A 13,145-nucleotide genomic window follows, 5' to 3' on the forward strand; every position below is an offset into this window, starting at 1 on the left:
AAAAGTGAATGATTTATTACAAAACTTATTTTATTGTGCAAACGCCATAAGACATAAAAAAAAACTATAAACATCTGGTATCGCCGTAATCGTATCGCCCCGCAGAATAAAGTGAATATGTCATTTATAGCGCACGGTGAACGCAGTAAAAAAAAATAGAATAAAAAAACAATAGTAGAATTGCTGTTTTTTAGTCACCACGCCACCTAAAAGTAGAATAAAAACTGATCAAAAAGCCGCATGCACCCCAAGAAAACTACAATGGATTCCTCAAGGGGTCTAGTTTTCAAAATGGGGTCACTTTTGGGGGGTTCCCAATGTTTTGGCACCACAAGACCTCTTCAAACCGGACATGGTGCCTAATAAAAAGGATGCCTCAAAATCCACTAGGCGCTCCTTTGCTTCGGAGGCCGGTGCTTCAGTCCATTACCGCACTAGGGCCACATGTGGGATATTTCTCTAAACTGCAGAATCTGGGCAATAAGTATTGAGTTGCGTTTCTCTGGTAAAACCTTTTGTGTTATAAAAAAAATGGTATAAAGAGGATTTTCTGACAAAATTTTTTTTTTAATTTCACCTCTACTTTGCTCTAAATTCCTGTGAAACTCCTAAAGGGTTCATAAACTTTCTAAATGCTGTTGTGAATACTTTGAGGGGTCTAGTTTCTAAAATGGGGTGTTTGATAGGGGTTTCTAATATATAGGTCCATCAAAGCAACTTCAGAACTGAACTGTAACCTAAAAAAAAATAAAAAATCAGGCAATACTTGGCTTCTTACATCATACTGATAATGAGCCGTGCCCACCCCGAGATGACCCCAGTTTTGACCGTTTGTATAAACGGAGACCCCTATTAGACCGTTTCAGTGCCCGGTTTTCCCAAGCATGCACCCCCAAGAAGTGTATTTCTATTGATGAGTCCTTGGTGGATTTTAAAGGGAGGGTTAAATTCCGCGAGTACCTGCCGGGTAAGAAGGCAAGGTATGGCGTGAAGATGTATGAGCTGTGCGAGAGTGCATCAGGGTATACCTACAGGTTTAGGATATATGAAGGGAAGGACACCAGTGCTCAGCCCCCAGAATGCCCCCCCTTACTGGGAGTTAATGCAAAAATTGTGTGGGATTTGGTGCACCCACTGCTGGACCAGGGTTACCACCTCTACCTAGATAATTTTTATACCGGCGTCCCACTCTTCAACTGCCTTGCTTCCAGTCCTGTGGCACTGCTAGAAGAAAGCTGAGAGGCCTCCCTAAGACTCTGCAGGGCAAACAAGAAGGGGTGAGCGCAGGGCACATTCTAGCAGCAACATATTGTGTGTCAAGTACAAGGACAAGAGAGATGTCACACCAGTACCCATGTACCTGTACGAGGTACCAGTACAGAGACCCCTAAACCAGACTGCATCCTGGACTACAATAGGTACATGGGAGGGGTGGACTTGTCAGATCAAGTCCTGAAGCCCTACAGCGCCATGCGGTGTGGTATAAGAAGCTGGCCGGGCACATCATACAGATGGCATTGTACAATGTGTACGTGCTACGTCGATGTACAGGCCAGAGGGGAACTTTCCTGGAATTTCAAGAGGTGATTATCAAGAACCTAATCTTTAGGGACCAAGAAGGGGGGGCACCCAGTACTTCTGGAAGCGAGGCCACACGCATCGTACCAGGGCAACACTTTCCAGGAGAAGTTCCCCAAACTGGCAAGAAGGGAAAAAGTCAAAAGAGGTGCAAAGTCTGCTATAAGAGGGGTATAAGGGAGGACACAATATATCAATGTAACACGTGTCCCGAAAAACCAGAGCTCTGTATGAAAGAGTGTTTTAAAATTTATCATACATCCCTTGTTTTATAATTTACCCCAATTCTACTTACCCTGATGTACTCCGCACAGCTTATCCCCCCTTATCTTTCCCTTCTGAGCTCTGCTGTGTGCCCAAGCAGCTGATAACAGCCACATTGAGGGTATTGCCATACCCGGGAGAACCCACATTACAGTTTATGGGGTGTATCTCTCCGGTCAAAATGCTCACTACACCTCTAGATTAATGCCTTAAGGGTGTAGTTTCTAAAACGGGGTCACTTCTTGCGGGTTTCAACTGTACTGGGGCTTCTGCACACATGACTTTGCACGAGAAAATCCCCAGTAGGCCAAATGGTGGTCCTTTCGTTCTGAGCCCTCCCATGGGCCCAAACGGCAGTTTATCACCACAAATGGGGTATTGCTGCACTCAGGACAAATTGCGCAACAGAATGGTGTATTTTATTTCTTGTGAAAATAAGAAATTTTCAGCCAAAACTACATATTATTGGAAAAAATTAATTTTGTTTTAATTCCAAGCCGAATTCAAATAAGTTCTGTGAAAAAACTATGGGGTCAAAATGGTCACAACACCCATAAATGAATTCCTTGAGGGGTGTAGTTTCCAAAATGGGGTCACTTCTGGTGGGTTTCCATTGCTTTGATACCACTGGGGCTCTGCAAATGCGACATGGCACCTGAAAACCAAACCAGCAAAATCTGGACTCCAACAAACACATAGCGCTCCTTTCCTTCTGAGCCCTCCCATGGGCCCAAACTGCAGTTTATCGCCACAAATGGGGTATTGCTGCACTCAGGAGAAATTGGGCAACAAAACGGGGTATTTTGTTCCCTGTGAAAATAAGAAATTTTGATAAAAAATGACATCTTATTGGAAAGAATTTAATTTTTTTCATTTCACAGCCCAATTCAAATAGGTGCTGTGAAAAAACTGTGCGGTCAAAATTGTAACAACAACCATATTTGAATTCCTTGAGGGGTGTAGTTTCCAAAATGGGGTCACTTCTGTGGGTTTCCATTGCTTTGATACCTCTGGGGCTCTGCAAATGCAACATGGCACCCGAAAACCAATCCAGCAAAATCTGGACTCCAACAAACACATAGCGCTCCTTTCATTCTGAGCCTTCCCATGGGCCCAAACGGCAGTTTATCACCTCAAATGGGGTATTGCCGCACTAAGGACAAATTGGGCAACAAAATGGGGTATTTTGTTCCCTGTGAAAATAATAAATTTTGATCACAAATGACATCTTATTGGAAAAAATGACATTTTTTTAATTTCACAGCCCAATTCAAATAGGTGCTGTGAAAAAACTGTGCGGTCAAAATGGTAACAACAACCATAAATGAATTCCTTGAGGGGTGTAGTTTCCAAAATGGGGTCACTATTCGGGGATTTCTACTGTTTTGGCACCTCAACACCTCTTCAAACCTGGCATGCTGCCTAAAATATATTCTAATAAAAAAAGAGGACTCAAAATGCACTAGGTGCTTCTTTGCTTCTAGGGCTTGTGTTTCAGTCCACGAGCACACTAGAGCCACATGTGGGACATTTCTAAAAACTGCAGAATCTGGACAATACATATTTAGTAGTGTTTCTCTGGTAAAACCTTCTGTGTTACAGAAAAAAAATGAATAAAATTGAAATTCAGCAAGAAAAATGAAATTTGCAAATTTCACCTCCACTTTGCTTTAATTCTTGTGAAATGCCTGAAGGGTTAAAAAACTTTCTAAATGCTGTTTTGAATACTTTGAGGGGTCTAGTTTTTAAAATGGGGTGTTTTATCAGGGTTTCTAATACATAGGCCCCTCAAAGCCTCTTCAGAACTGAAGAAGTGCCTTAAAAAAAAGGATTTTGAAATTTTCTTAAAAATATGAGAAATTGCTGTTTAGGTTCTAAGCCTTGTAACGTCCAAGAAAAATAAAAGAATGTTCAAAAAACGATGCCAATCTAAAGTAGACATATGGGAAGTGTGAACTAGTAACTATTTTGGGTGGTATAAGCGTCTGTTTTACAAGCAGATGCATTAAAATTCAGAAAAATGCTATTTTTTCCAAATTTTCTCTAAATTTTGCAATTTTTCACCAATAAACACTGAATATATCGACCAAATTTTACCACGAACATGAAGCCCAATGTGTCACGAGAAAACAATCTCAGAATCGCTTGGATAGGTTTAAGCATTCCGCCGTTATTGTCACATAAAGTGAAATATGTCAGATTTGAAAAATGGGCTCTGAGCCTTAAGGCCAAAACTAGGCTGCGTCCTTAAGGGGTTAATGTATCCGCTTGTAAGACAGATATTAATACCACACAAAATAGTTACTAGTTACCATTTCCCATATGTCTACTTTATGTTGGCATCATTTTGTGAACGTCCTTTTATTTTTCTAGGACGTTACAAGGCTTAAAACTTTAGCAGCAATTTCTCACATTTTCAAGAAAATTTCCAAAACCTATTTTTTTGGGACCAGTTTAGTTCTGAAGTGGCTTTGAGGGCCTTATATATTAGAGACCCCCATAGCCAAAGCGTTTAAGAATTATTCTGACCTATGTTGGAGAGATTGCCAAGAGAAAGGCAGCTTATTTCATATATGGTGGGAATGTCCAAAAATTTCCGGGTACTGGCGAGAGATATTTAAATTAATAGCAAACATCTGTAAGATTATTCTTAAACCACAACCGGAATTAGCATTGCTTCATCTTCTGTTTGAAACCATCCCAGTTATATATAGATGGGTAGTTAGCAGGGTCTGTATAGCCGCCAGAGAAGAATTAGCATCTAAATGGAAATTCAGGGAATCTCCACAATTACCGTAGATGGAGTTAAGAGAAGAGTGAATCAAAATCTTTCTTCAGAAAAGTGTATGCAGGAACATGGGTTTGTTCATGTGAAATTGCTTCCAGAAAAGGGCTTGTTGGATAAATAATTTACTGACCTAATTTGAAAATATGTTTATACTTCTTGTCGATAAGAGATGTAAATGAGTCTTTGCTTCTTTCTTTTTTTTTCTTCTTTGTATTGTTTTATGTGCTGCAGGTGCTTGGGAATGGGTAGGAAGAGAAGGTTGTTCTATGCTCTCATGTATGTATTTTTGTAATGATATTCAATGTGGAATTTGGTAAAATTATGCTTGGATAATAATAATAATGAAAAAAAAAACAAAAAAAAAGAAAGTTTCTTAAAGGGGTTTTCCCATGAGGGACATTTATGACATATCCACAGGATATGTCATAAATGTCAGATTGATGCGGGTCCCACCCGCATTAATCTCTAGAACGAGGCCCCCTAAACTCCGTTCTAGCTTTTTGTGCTCACGCTGCCTCCTGGTCACTTCCTGATTACATGGTCGGGAGTTACGGAAACAGCATAACTTGCTGAGATACGCTGTTTCCGTAACTCCCATAGTAGTGAACGGTAGATATGGAAACAGCATATATCGCATGCTACGCTGCTTCCATAACTGCCATTCACTACTATTCAGTTCTATGGGGCTTACGGAAACAGCGTAGCTCAGCGAGCTTCATGGTCGGAAATCAGCCGGAACACAAAGAGGTAGAACAGGGTTTAGGGGCCCCGTTCTAGAGATAGGTGTGGGTCCTAGAGGTAGGACCCACATCTATCTGACATTTATGACATATCCTGTGGATGTCATAGATGGCCCTCGTGGAAAAGCCCCTTTAACTCATTAGGTGTTTCACAGGAATTAAAGCAAATTGGAGGTGAAATTTGCAAATTTCATTTCTTTTTAGTAAATCCATTTTAATCCATATTTTTCTGTAACACAGAAAGTTTTACCAGAGAAACACAACTCAATATTTATTACACAGATTCTGCAGGTTTCAGAAATATCCCACAAGTGGCTCTAGTGTGGACTGAGACACTGGCAATGAAGCACCCAGTGGATTTTGGGCCTCCTTTTTATTAGAATATATTTTAGGCACCATGTCAGGTTTGAAGAGATCTTGTGGGGCCAAAACAGTGGAATCACATCCAAAAAAAAGACACCATTTGGCAAACTACACCCCTCAAGGAAACTTATCAGGGGTATAGTGAGCATTATGACCCCACATGTTTTTTGCTGAATTTAGTGGAATTAGATAGTGAAAATGAAAATCTATGTTTTTTTCTAATAAAATGTAGAAATTTACAATTTTTACAAGGTATAAAGGAGAAAAAGCACCCCAACAAAAAGTAATTTCTCCCGATTACGGCAATACCCCATATGTGGTAATAAACTGCTGTTTGGACACACGGCAGGGCTCAGAAGCGAAGGAGCGCTATTTGGAGCTCAAGTTTTTCTGGAATGGTTTTCGTGTGCCATGTTGAATTTGCAAAGCCCATGAAGGACCAAAACAGTGGAAATCTCCCAAAAGTGACCCCCATTTGCGAAACTACAGCCATCAAAGAAATTATCGAGGGGTATATTGAGCATTTTAATCCCACAGGCTTTTTGCTGAATTTAGTGGAATTAGGTAGTGAAAATTAAAATATAAGTTTTTTCTAATAAAACGTAGTTTTAGCTTAGATTTTTCAATTTTCACAACAGATAAAGGAGAAATAGCTCCCCAACATTTGTAAAGCAAACTCTACTCCCCCGACAACATCTCAATCTCAGGAGCGAGCTACGCTGCCCGCTTTGGTATACATTCCTTTGATAGCAAAGATGTATATTACGTAACTGGCTTTTACCTCAGTTACCCACGCTGGCTGATGTGTCTGCCCAGCTGAAATTGTACTTTGTATGCTGACAAAATCGAAACCGAAAGACAGAGAAACAAAAACAACAAGATTCTTTAAAAAAAAAATGGAAAACATTTAAGATTACTCATCTCACTCAATCTGAGATTAGAGAATTTATGTAAAAATTCAAATTTTCCACATGGTATACTGAAAACTTTAAAAGGTTCTCTGGGGTTTTAAAGTAATCTGATTGAAATTTCTTCATACTTGTTAGGCCAGATTAACACGGATTAGTGCAAACTCGGATGTGAAAAACTGCAGTTTTTCAAGTTTCTCCTGCTCATACTTTTTTCCACAGCGGGTTTTACCTGAGGATTTATGTTATACATTGATCATAGCAAAGTATATGTGCACCTGCGGATTTCCAGTGGTTTTTACTGCGTTTGCACTGTAAAATACCGCAACGACAACATAAATCGGTTGCGTAATTTCTGCTCCCCATTGAAGTCTATGGGCCAAACACGCAGCATCTCCGCACAGAACACGCAGCATAAATTGACATGCTGCAGAATTGAAAAACGCACCGCAGGACACTTTCCACACGACATTTGACCGTTTTTTTTCCGCAGCATGGGCATGAGATTTTCTAAATATCATTCACTTTACTGCTACTGTAAATTCTACGGAATTTCCGCACAACAGTCCGTTGTGGAAATTCCGCAGCTTTTACGCTACGTGGGAACACAGGCTCTGCCACCAGATTCTCAAATCCCTATCTCCTATTGCATGGGATCGGCGCTGCAATGTAGATAACAGTAACGTTTTGTTTTTTTTAAAAGTTCATTTTTGGCCAAGTTATGAGCTATTTTATATTTATGCAAATGAGGCTTGAAATGGACAACTGGGCGTTTTTTTTTCGTTATATCCAACTGGGCGTGTATTGTGTTTTTAACTGGGCGTGTTTACGTGTATGACGCTGACCAATCAGTGACCAGTCAGCATCATACACTCCTCTCCATTCATTTACACAGCAGCAATGTGCAGCCACATACACAGAGATTAACGTTACTACAGTGTCCTGATAATGAATACACATGAAATCCAGCCTGGACGTCATGTGTACTCAGAATCCTGACACTTCTGAATCTTTTCTGTGAGATTCCAGCAAGCCACGCGTAATCTCGTTTACCTCCGTAATCTCGTGAGATTACGCGTGGCTTGCTGGAATCTCACAGAAAAGAGTCAGAAGTGTCAGGATTCTGAGTACACATGACGTCCAGGCTGGATTTCATGTGTATTCATTATCAGGACACTTGATTAACGTTAATCTCTGTGTATGTGGCTGCAGATCACTGCTGTGTAAATGAATGTAGATGAGTGTATGATGCGGACTGGTCACTGATTGGTCAGCGTCATACACGTAAACACGCCCAGTTAAAAACACAATACACGCCCAGTTGGATATAACGAAAAAAAACGCCCAGTTGTCCATTTCAAAGCACATTTGCATATATATAAAATAGCTCATAACTTGGCCAAAAATGAACTTTTTAAAAAAAACAAACGTTACTGTTAACTACATTGCAGCGCCGATCACATGCAATAGGAGATAGGGATTTCAGAATCTGGTGACAGAGCCTCTTTAAACCCTTAGGTAAAGCTCTGAGATTTCGGTTACTAAAAAAATCTGGCACAACATTCTAAGAATTCTATGAGCTGATTTGGACGAGTTTCCTTAGAATGTCGTGTCAGGTTTCCAGAAACAGAAATCTATGATCAGTGCCAAATGAAGTGGTTCAACATCTAAACTTTACCACTAGGATCTTCTTACATTTTTCGCATATCAGTCAATCATATTGATTTCATATCCCCTTTAATCTGTCAGCACTCCTCTATCCGAGAGCAGCATTGCATAGAGGGGAATATGCAGAGCTTGGGGCTATATAGTTTTTTGTGATTTGATTCAGAAATGTTATGTTAAAAGTGGTTTAAATGCTGCCAGCACTTATTAGAGAGAGCCTGTGAGTCCTGCTTCCCCCCTCTCTCCACGCTCACAGATTGACAGCTCTTCCTGCATACAAATGAATAGACGAAAAGCTGTCAATTACACTGTGTGGCTGAGGGAAGAAGGACTCAGAGGCTTTCTCTAGGAATCCAGGCAGCAATTAAATGGCTTTTACATAAAAATACTAAAGCACATCATAGAAGACCATATATCCCCGAGTTCAGAATGTCCCCCCTATCCCATGCTGCAGCATAGAAAAGCTGACAGATCAACATTAAAGGGGTTGTCTCGGCACAGAACCATTTTACATACTAATGACCTATCCACAGGATAAGTCACCAGTCTATGATCGTAGGGGTCCGACACCCGGATCCCGCACCGATCAGCTTTTCCGGCTGCCTCCGGGCACCAGATGTTATGCGCTGCATGCAGTTTTCGGAGCAGGTAGCAGATAGCTCCATACGCTGCATCCTATTCACTTGAATAGGTGTAGAGCTGCAGCTCGGCCATTATGCTGTGACCGGAGCCAACTGGTGCCTGGAAGCAGCCGGAGCAGATGATCGGTGCAGGGTCCAGATGTCGGACCCCCACCGATCATATACTGATTACCTATCCCATGCATAGGTCAGCAGTATGAAAAACGGTCACGTGCCCAGACAACCCCTATAAGGACAAATTTTTGTCTTAAAGGGGTTTTCTCACCACCACAACCCATTTTCAGTTTGATTGCCATGGTTCAGACTGAAGAAACCCCTGGTGATCAACTATCATGGCCGGCAGAAGCTGTGGGAAGCCAAACATTTACTTTGTGGTGGCAGGGAAAGTGTAGGTGTTAGTCATTCAAACAAACGGCGGACCATCTAATTTTGACTACCGGCCGAGCAGGATCCGCCAACAAATATCATCTGTACATGGTCAACTTTAGCGTATTCGTAAGGGTATGGTTGTTCAGGTTGTATAGCAACTGTTTGATGACATGTACCTTAGAAGTGGTCACAGGAAGTTCTAATCACTATTGAAATACTCTGCCTTTCTATTCCAAGATGATAGAAGACGAAAAGCTCAAAAACAAAAAGGAAGAAAAAAAAAAAAGAATTGTGCAGGACACAAAATAATGTATTTTGATTTTCATTATTAGTGAATATATTCATTGGTGGTCCAGCACAGCACATCGAATTATAATTTATACATATATTGTCCTAAATGATTTGGTGACTAATATACTGGATGAATATTTATACTCAAAACCTCTCTAGAAAGTGTACGCTGAGCACGCCAGCAGAATGTCTAAGTGTAATTTGTAATCATAATAATAATAGCCCACACATGCAAATGTTAAAGCTTCCCAGCCGATGGAACAGTTTTGGCATTGTCCTACCAATCACTCTGACTGTATATTGCCACCTTTTTTAGAGGTACCTTAAGGTCATTAAAATTCAATCCAAGAAGCTTGACCTATTCATGGGATACAAAGGGTAGATACAAAAATTTAACTTAAATGACATATATGTGACGAACATCACTGCGATACATCATTGGGGTATAGAGGAGATTGCACTTACCTGTCCAACTGCGATAAACTCAAAAATCCTAATCCTTGGGAGTCTGTTAGGTCAATAGCAAGATGTGCCGCGGTCAGACTGGAAGAAAGAGAAGGGGATGGTTTAGGGAAATTCACAAAGATGAACAGACTGCGCTTCCATATACATCACATTACTATACAAATCTTGGCTGATAATATATACTCCTTCTAAATAAATTAGAATATTATCAAAATTTTTATTTATTTCAGTAATTCAATTAAAAAAGTGAAACTCATATATTCTATAGATTCATTACACACAGACGGATCTATTTCCAGTATTTTTTTTTTAATGTTGATGATTATGAAAACCCCAAATTTAGTGTCTCAGAAATTTTTTTGAACGTTTAGTTATCCTTTAACTTTATTAACCATTCCTTCAGTGCAAGTGTTAATGATCAAGAAAGGAGGCCGTGGTCTAGTGCATAGTAAGTACCAGCTCACGACGTGGACCTTCACGAATCAGGATGGGATCACTTCCAGGTCCAGTGAACAAGCAAATGTGCACTGAAGACATGCAACAAACTGGGTGGATATTTATGAAAAATCGAAAAGGTCATTTTGTCATCCAATTGGAACTTAGAGGAATTGACCGCAGCTTCTTTTATTAATATCTCCAGAAGTGCATTAAACCTGTAGCAGAATAAAACATTCAGAGGTTCCCATAAGATCTCTCATCCCAATGAGACTGGCACAGGACAAACTGCATTACAGTCACACGTCGCTGCTATTCCCCAATGTACGAGCGATGAAGGATAAATACATGAAAATCGCTGCATAGGAGAAAGGCATGATATTTTTTGGGCACAGGACTCTTTTAGTAATCCTGGCTATTTCATGAGTCCTTTGTGACTCTATACCATTACTTTCTTTTATACATAGTGACCTAAACAACTGTAAACCTTAATTTGTAATAGCATTTCCAGCTTTAGAGGTACCTGGTCTAATGTGCGATAATCTAATAATGCATCATGAGGAAAATATATTTGCCTATGGGTTGCAGGATTCAAGTCCACACAGGGTGGATATGCTGCATAAAAGTTAAATAAAAAAACACCGAAAAAGGCCATACTTGCAAATGGACACAGCCAGGCCAGAAATGCTGATGAAAGGGCGAGCAGGTGCTTTAAATAATAATAGCCACTCCCACTAGTCTTGAGGGGAGTGGTGTGTGGTGCATGGGATGTGTAGTAAGAAATAATAAATGAATAGTGTGTGTGCAAGTGTAATACTATAAGTGAAATATAGGGGGCAGTAATAAATGAAGTGCCTCAATAGAAATAAATGGATAATGGGGTGCAAGTGAGTGAAACATGGAGGGATAGTGTGTATGTCATGAGGCACAACGTGTATAGCCAGGTAGAAGCCTATTTGTGACGCCTTGATAATTCATAGAGCGGGCTACCCTGCTTGCTATGCCAAACAACAACACACCATGCTCTCCCAGCATCAAAGACCCGGCTGTGTCCAAGAGAAGCGAATATACATAATAATGAAAAATACCTGGGGTATTGGTAATCATTTTGGCCAAAAGGACGCAAGCTCGCAATCCACGACAAGGATCCCCAGACTTGCGAGTCCCTAAATCCTAAACTGGAACAGAACGTTCCTGATGCACAAACAGAACCGATAAAAACACAGGGACATATACAGAAACACCGAAAAAGGCCATACTTGCAAATGGACACAGCCAGGCCAGAAATGCTGATGAAAGGGCGAGCAGGTGCTTTAAATAATAATAGCCACTCCCACTAGTCTTGAGGGGAGTGGTGTGTGGTGCATGGGATGTGTAGTAAGAAATAATAAATGAATAGTGTGTGTGCAAGTGTAATACTATAAGTGAAATATAGGGGGCAGTAATAAATGAAGTGCCTCAATAGAAATAAATGGATAATGGGGTGCAAGTGAGTGAAACATGGAGGGATAGTGTGTATGTCATGAGGCACAACGTGTATAGCCAGGTAGAAGCCTATTTGTGACGCCTTGATAATTCATAGAGCGGGCTACCCTGCTTGCTATGCCAAACAACAACACACCATGCTCTCCCAGCATCAAAGACCCGGCTGTGTCCAAGAGAAGCGAATATACATAATGAAAAATACCTGGGGTATTGGTAATCATTTTGGCCAAAAGGACGCAAGCTCGCAATCCACGACAAGGATCCCCAGACTTGCGAGTCCCTAAATCCTAAACTGGAACAGAACGTTCCTGATGCACAAACAGAACCGATAAAAACACAGGGACATATACAGAAACACCGAAAAAGGCCATACTTGCAAATGGACACAGCCAGGCCAGAAATGCTGATGAAAGGGCGAGCAGGTGCTTTAAATAATAATAGCCACTCCCACTAGTCTTGAGGGGAGTGGTGTGTGGTGCATGGGATGTGTAGTAAGAAATAATAAATGAATAGTGTGTGTGCAAGTGTAATACTATAAGTGAAATATAGGGGGCAGTAATAAATGAAGTGCCTCAATAGAAATAAATGGATAATGGGGTGCAAGTGAGTGAAACATGGAGGGATAGTGTGTATGTCATGAGGCACAACGTGTATAGCCAGGTAGAAGCCTATTTGTGACGCCTTGATAATTCATAGAGCGGGCTACCCTGCTTGCTATGCCAAACAACAACACACCATGCTCTCCCAGCATCAAAGACCCGGCTGTGTCCAAGAGAAGCGAATATACATAATGAAAAATACCTGGGGTATTGGTAATCATTTTGGCCAAAAGGACGCAAGCTCGCAATCCACGACAAGGATCCCCAGACTTGCGAGTCCCTAAATCCTAAACTGGAACAGAACGTTCCTGATGCACAAACAGAACCGATAAAAACACAGGGACATATACAGAAACACCGAAAAAGGCCATACTTGCAAATGGACACAGCCAGGCCAGAAATGCTGATGAAAGGGCGAGCAGGTGCTTTAAATAATAATAGCCACTCCCATTAGTCTTGAGGGGAGTGGTGTGTGGTGCATGGGATGTGTAGTAAGAAATAATAAATGAATAGTGTGTGTGCAAGTGTAATACTATAAGTGAAATATAGGGGGC

The 13,145-nt window shown here is 40.8% G+C and overlaps 1 protein-coding gene across 2 annotated transcripts in view; it reads right to left on the reverse strand.

Moving 5' to 3' along the window:
* Window positions 1-10,153, reverse strand: part of RASSF4 (Ras association domain family member 4) — a 211,266-nt gene extending 201,113 nt beyond the window's left edge. Inside the window, exons 1-2 of one of the 2 annotated variants that reach the window (XM_075841831.1) lie at window positions 10,073-10,153; window positions 9,493-9,571 (exon numbers count right to left, since the gene is read on the reverse strand). The gene's annotated coding sequence lies outside the window, so the exon portion shown is untranslated. The remainder of the gene's footprint in view (window positions 1-9,492; window positions 9,572-10,072) is intronic. The other variant, XM_075841830.1, reaches the window with a different exon arrangement.
* Between the last annotated feature and the right edge of the window lie 2,992 nt (window positions 10,154-13,145).

The sequence above is a fragment of the Rhinoderma darwinii genome, chromosome 11 (assembly GCF_050947455.1).
Source record: "Rhinoderma darwinii isolate aRhiDar2 chromosome 11, aRhiDar2.hap1, whole genome shotgun sequence".
Classification (NCBI taxonomy): domain Eukaryota; kingdom Metazoa; phylum Chordata; class Amphibia; order Anura; family Rhinodermatidae; genus Rhinoderma; species Rhinoderma darwinii.